Source organism: Gallinula chloropus (genome assembly GCF_964237585.1).
Source record: "Gallinula chloropus genome assembly, chromosome: 4".
Taxonomy (NCBI): domain Eukaryota; kingdom Metazoa; phylum Chordata; class Aves; order Gruiformes; family Rallidae; genus Gallinula; species Gallinula chloropus.
In genome coordinates this window covers 37,419,643-37,426,459 of record NC_140088.1, presented here as the reverse complement: position 1 = coordinate 37,426,459, position 6,817 = coordinate 37,419,643, and the positions used below count along the sequence as shown (strand labels likewise).

The following is a 6,817-nucleotide window of genomic DNA, read 5'->3' as shown; positions in this document are numbered from 1 at the left end:
CAGTGAGCAAGAGACTCACAGCTCTCATGCAGGGAGGGAATTTCTGTGTGACCACTTATGACAACTTAACTAGCATATCTGAAGAGTAAGCAGTAACCTCCCCAGTACTTTCAAGCAGCTCCTTTACATGCAAAATGCAGGCTAGAAAGTCAAGCTCCATGCAAGACAAAGGTTGTGCCATAACAATGTGACTCAAAGGCTTGTTCCTGGGGAGAGGGTAAACACATCAGACATTCTAAAGATTTCCATCCTAGTGATTCCTTGAGACATGTCCCAGTGTAACTCTTACCAGGAGTCAAGGATATTTTGTCAAGGAGAAAAGGCAATTTTTGCTCCTGAGACAATGACCATCACATTTCTTTGGCATGGCCTCTAATCAGATCTCTCTTACCTGCCTGCGTGACTGCATTGCCCAGAATCAGCACTGACTTAAGGAAAACAACTTGCTCTACCTCCCAGCTCACGTTAGCCATCAGAGCTTCTGGGAAGCACATTTATTCCCAGTCTCCTTTTCTTCTACCTGTTTCTTTAATTCTACTGATGTCGGATCCTCATGTACAGCCACATCTCCAAGAGGCTCTCGTCTTCACTATTTATGGCTTTCCAGCTTAGGTGGTTGGGATAAACTGCCAACAGCCTCATTGGCACATCACCCCGTGACAATCATCTCTGGGTTTCCCTCCTCCCTCTCTTTTTTCTTTCTTATATAATGGAAAAATTCCCTTAGTGATTTCAAGAGTTAGAGGTCTGGAGCTATTACTGCCTTATCCCTTGAGATAAGTTGTCTTCTGGGAGACAGAATAGGCCAAGATCAGAAACTGCTGTGAGATTATTAAGAAACGGCATCTCCTAGAGACAACATCTCAGTGTCTTGCAACTATAGAAACACTCAAGCCAGAAAGATTGCCCTGTCTTTCCTCAACCTTGAAAGTCATAAAGAAAAGTGGACCCATTTCCAAAACAAAATGTTACCAACCTACTGAAGGCCATAACGCTAATACCAAATGAGGAAACGGAGGTGGTACTGAGGACCAGAGAACAAGACTTGAAAATAGCATTACACTAGCAACACTGTGTCCCCCGCTGAGTATACTATCATAATACCCATGGAGGGACACAATCGGGATGGGGAGAGACCACTTGAGGAGCAAGCACTGATGTTGGCTTGTTCTCTGCCTGGGGTCCGGGGAGTACCACAGGGTTCGTCCTCCTTAAGCTCTTGAAATGGAGAGAGAAATCTTAGGTGCTATCGTGCTCCACATGTGTGATGGCCAGGGCACCATGCCTAGTCAACATGGGTTTACAAAAGGTAGATCCTGTCAAACTAACCTTCCATGACAAGGCGACCCACTTAATGGATGAGGGGAAGGCCATGGATGTGGTCTACATTGACTCTGTTTCTCCCAGCACTCTGATTGAGAAACTGGATCGTCCAAAGGGTGGTGGTAAATGCAGCAAAATCCAGCTGGAGGCCTATCACGAGTGGCGTCCCCCAGGGCTCAGTCCTGGGTCCAGTCTTGTTCAACATCTTTATCAATGGCCTCGATGAAGGCATTGAATGTTCTCTCAGTATATTTGCAGATGACACTATGCTGGGAGGAAGTCTTGATCTGCTTGAGGGTAGGAAGGATCTTCAGAGAGACCATCCAACAGTACCCAAGCAAGGTGAGTAGGGTAGACCCAGAGTCCTGGGCTAAATTCAGCCAACACTGCAGACCATCAGGCCAGATGGTGATGATGAAGCAGGTCTGAGGTTAAGCCAAGTCAATTCCCTGCTTAGGCTTGGGCCCAGCAGTTGCTAGGTATGTCCATGCACAAGCAACGCTACAGATCAAAAGAGTCCATAGGTGTGCATAGCTGTTGCTGTACTGGAAAGCAGCACTTCTCTAGCATAACCCAGGAGGGGAATAAGGGCCTTGGGCTGAGCTTAAATAGACCTCATGGGCAAATGGGCAGAGGGGGAGGATGGAGGCCCCAGCTGAGGCTGGTCAGGGCCATTAAGGCCTATTAGTTCACTCTGGGAGAGATTAATCTCTCTCTGAATGTTTCTCCACTGAATGTAGGAGAAGCCAAGAGTCACCAGCCCAGGTGTGGATTTCTAGGCCCTTGCTGTCCAAGTGAGGACAATCCCACCCTTGCTGGAAACCTCTGAATGTTCTGAAATTGCTCTAAACCCGTTTTCAATTTTTCACTAAGGTCAGCCTGAAACCTCTGCATGGGCACAAGTCTCTGGAGAAGCATCACGCAAGCTGGCCATTACTGCCATTGTGTATCTGTGCTTAGTGACTGCTCATCCACATAATGTCTCTCAGATACACACAATGGTTTTCAGAACTCCATTTCATCCTTTCTATGGTCTCTTCTCTGCCCTTCTCTTCCTCCCTCCTCCTCTTCTTCTGTCTCTTCTTCTTCCTCTTCTTATTCTTCCTTTTCTTCTCCCTCTTCTTCCTTTTCTCTTCTCTTCCTCTTCACTTCTCTCTTCTCTTTTCCTCTGGTGAACCCTGCCGAAGAGCCCTGGGGGCCTTCTCCCGGGAGAACCCAAGGGACCATATTTACAGCCTCTTCACCCAGCAGTTCAGCTACTGAAGTTTGGGAAGGAGGACATCTCTCTTCACATCAGGCAGTCAGCAGAGGTGATGTGGACATGCAGATGTTCTCTGCTGCATTTGGGGTAGATCCTTGGCTCCCATCACTGGGCAGTAGCGGAGGCACAGGAGGACCTGTAGCACTGAGACGAAGCAGAGCCTTGCCTGCGTTTCGACAGTAGGGTTTCTTCTTCGTGTCCTCTTTTTCTGGGCTCTGTTGGAAAACAGCCTTATCAAAGCAGGTTTTCTTTGTAATAGCAGGGATTAATGCTTTATGCAAATTCTTTTTCTTTTACTATGCCAGCTAAAGCAAGATGCACTGATTTACGTTACTGTTAAATAAGGGTGACTCTCGTTTTGTTATGAGGAAGCGCAGCATTTCAAGTTGTCAGCACAATAGAGTCAGATTCAGCCTTGGGAATCAGCAGATTTTCAAATCAACTTAGTTTTCAGGTAAGCATCTTAATGCCCATGGTTGCAAGATGCTTCAGTATGCTGGAGCTCATAAAGGTGTAAATCACAAGTTTACAAATAGATGTAAATCTTATCCACTGTAACTGATATATAATAACCTGATAAATGTGATTTGAAGACTGGAATAATAGTGAAAAGCCAAAGAAGAGAAGCATCTGGAGGTCATTCATGTTGTGTCATCTGTGGTGTCACTTTCTCCAAGTTTACGAGGTTCCTCTGAGGTGTCTCCTGAAATAAATTTCAAAGTGGAAGGGAATAAAGATCTCATTCTTTTCTTAAATCTGAATACTGGTGTGCTGGACTAAAGCCCTTTAAGCGTAAAAGCACAGAAATACAAATTTGCCATTTGTATTGCTTCAACTCACTCCCTGCTGGTTCCTCAGTACCTCAACTGGAGACCAAAAACCCACGTGCAATTTGGGTTTAGAAAATATAGTAGAATATACCAAGACATGGCAGTTACCCTGGTGATTGGTTGGAGTGAAATAGGGTCCAAAATTGAAACTGTGTTTTTTTCTAATGTTGATACTTTTTCTTCCTTTTGCCTCAGCAGATAACGTCTGGTCATGGGAGGAAATCACACGCAGATTAAATTCATCCTCCTGGGAATTTCCGACAGCCCACATGTGCAGGCTCCTCTTTTCGGGTTGTTTCTATTGATTTACATTGTGACTTTGGTAGGGAACATTGGGATTATGGTCTTGGTTTGGGTGGTTCCCAGCCTCCACACCCCCATGTACTTCTTCCTCACCCACTTTTCCTTTGCTGATGTCTGCTATTCCACAGTCATCTCCCCCAAAATGCTAGCAGACCTGTTATCAGAAAACAACACCATTTCTTTCGCTGGCTGCGTGACGCAGTTCCATGGCTTTGCTTTCTTTGCAACTGTCGAGTGTCACCTCCTGGCTGTGATGGCCTATGACCGGCATGTTGCTATCTGCAACCCCTTGCTTTACGTGACCGTCACATCTGCCGGCAGCTGGTGGCATCATCCTACCTCATCGCCTTTCTCAGTGCCGTCGTCTACACAGCCTGCACATTTGGGGGCTCCTTCTGCGGACCCAACCAAATCGACCACTTCTTTTGCGACGTCAATCCCGTGCTAAGGCTCGCCTGCTCCGACACCCGCAGCAACGAGATGGTCATCATTGCCTTTGTCGCCATAAACGCGGTGGGCACGAGCATGGCCATTTTGCTCTCCTACACCTGTATCCTCCGCACGGTCCTGAGGATGCCCTCAGCATGGAGCAGGTCACGAGCCTTCAACACCTGCGCCTCCCACTTCACAGCCGTTTCCCTATTCTACGGGACCATATTCTTCATGTACCTACAACCTGCATCTAGCCACAGCAGCCTGGATAAGGTAGCCTCCATCTTCTACACCGTGGTCACCCCCATGCTCAACCCATTCATCTACAGCCTGAGGAACAAGGAGGTGAAGGATGCTCTGGTGAAGTGCAGGAGAAGGATGTTAAACTGCTGTCAACATCAAAGAGCTGTATCAGCCAGGAAATGAGCAGGTTTTCTTCTGTGAGGAAGCCTGTGCTGCAACAAAGCAGTTGGCTTTTGCCCTAACCCTCGCAATTGTACATAGGTTCTTCCACATTTTCGGCACAACATCAAATTGCAGTATTTAGCCCTGAGAAACAGACCCCGTGATCACATCTTGCTTGGAAGGAAACCCAAAGTCGGAGCCTCAAACTTTAGTTCCCTCCTCAGCCACCAGCCGGTAGGAAGAAATTACCCTGAATTATTCCAGAACTCTTTCTCACAGAAAGGACAAATCATAGCTTTATTGGCTTATAACTTTTTTCACTGATAAATATGTATTTTTCTGGCAAGATACTGACCATACCCCCAAACTCCAATAAAATTCCTCACTCTGAACCTGGGAGATATTTCTTAAAGTTACACTGCTGGGCTGGGAGGAAACACTTTGGAAGAGTAAGTGCATTTTAAAATTTACTTTCTGGGGGAACAAAAAGTAAGATAAAAGGCTGGAAAAGATACAGCATGTTTGTTCCTGACTTGAAATATGGAAAAGCTGGATCTCGAGCTACACCTTTGAATACCAAGGGGAATTCCTCTCCCAGGCTACACATTGGGGCACACATCTTCACTGACAGCGTAGGCAGTGTAAGTAAAAATAGAGGACGATGAACCGTGTTGAAGCTGCCCGCTGTTAAGGACAATTTCTGCACAGTGATAGCAGCAAGGGGGGGACTGACATTCATTTCAAGTGGTGCTTTGCATTCCTCTTATGTGCCACTTCCTTAACTGGGAAGACACGTGGAATTACACCGGGAGACGTGCATCAGTGTCCCACGTCCAAATCACACCACGAAAACCAAACTTTCTTTTAAAAATTAGCTGCGTGTCTAGTCCCCGTAATTGAAAGACGGTCCCGAACATATAAACTGTGGGTAGATGATAACTGTCTGGGTCTGCAAAAAGCCCTAAACCAGCAATTCTGCAAATTATGGCTCAGAAAGGAGGGGGGGATATAAAGCATGGTACAGGGATGACCACAGCACCAGGGAACCAGGAATCCATCATCTTTACCTGGCAGACGGGTGCAAGAAAAAGCACCCTAATTTCTGCTCATCCTAATTAATTCCATGGGGCATTTGCTGTTTCTTGAGCGCACGCTCACGAGCGTTTGTGATTGGGTGCAATTCTGCAACTTCCTTGCAAAACGCAGCAAAATTCAGGTTGTCAGGATAAGTTCAGCAGAGAGCCTTCCTCCTTCTCACATGCTTGATTTTGGTTGCCCCTTGCCACTCAGACACCTTCTGTGCTCCTCTCTGGAGATATTCTGCAGCAGAAAAATCTCTTTCCCTTGTGTAGCATGGAAATTATATTGTATTTTGGTGGTGAAGTATTTGGGTACTCTGGCAGTGGGAGAGGAGACGTTGCCTTAGGTCAGGGAGCAAGTGGCTTCCACTTGCAGCTGAATGATGGAGCCCAAATCGACATGATTAGAAGCTAAGAAGTCTGGCAAGTCAGAGAGGGTTGCTATCGGATATTTTCTGTCTTTTAAGACCTTCAGCGTATCTGGTTTTTCTTCCTTCTACTTTGTTGGACACTTTTGCTTATGGCATACATATAGAAATATAGAACCATAAAAATCCTGGGTTGGACCGCAAAAGATCATCGGCTCCAACCTCTCTCAAGAAAGGCAGCCATGAGAAATGTAACACGTGGCACTCGCTGCTGCTTGATGAATTACCCTACTCTGGGCATCCTTATTTCCTCTTAACAGCCTTTCCAAAGCAGAGAGAACTAAAATGCTCAAGTATTTCTCCAGACTCGGTGTTAGGTCCCTAAAAGAGCTCTGGATTGTCGTCACCTTGTGTGTGGTGGATCCAACTCAATGAACTTCCCAGAGGAACATTGGTCTAAAGTGCAGGGAAGGCAGAATTATAAACTCCTGCAATAGAAGAAACTGGGTTGGTTGCCCTGGGAATACTTTTTCTACTGAGAGCATCATCATTGCATCATTTTGCTTCGATCTTTGCAGAGAAGGGATCTACCAAACGTAGAAAGAAACCCATGGCTGCACACATAAAATTCCCGCTTTAGAAACGTAGTAGAGATGCTGTCTGCAAATGGTTCTGACACCTCAAAAAACCCTCAAGCAACCTTTTGGGCAGGAAGAGCTGGCACCATACCCCTTCAGGTGCAGTTAAATCAACCCAGACGTATTAGAAGGAGCAAACTGGGTGCTCTGTAGACACTTCAAAACCTGTCCCATATTG

At 46.1% G+C, this 6,817-nt stretch overlaps 1 pseudogene across 1 annotated transcript; it reads left to right on the top strand.

The window, feature by feature from the left end:
- Positions 1–3,625: 3,625 nt before the first annotated feature.
- Positions 3,626–4,575, top strand: LOC311191087 (olfactory receptor 5AP2-like; annotated as a pseudogene). The gene has a single exon. The product of its transcript is annotated as an olfactory receptor 5AP2-like (transcript).
- Positions 4,576–6,817: the final 2,242 nt, after the last annotated feature.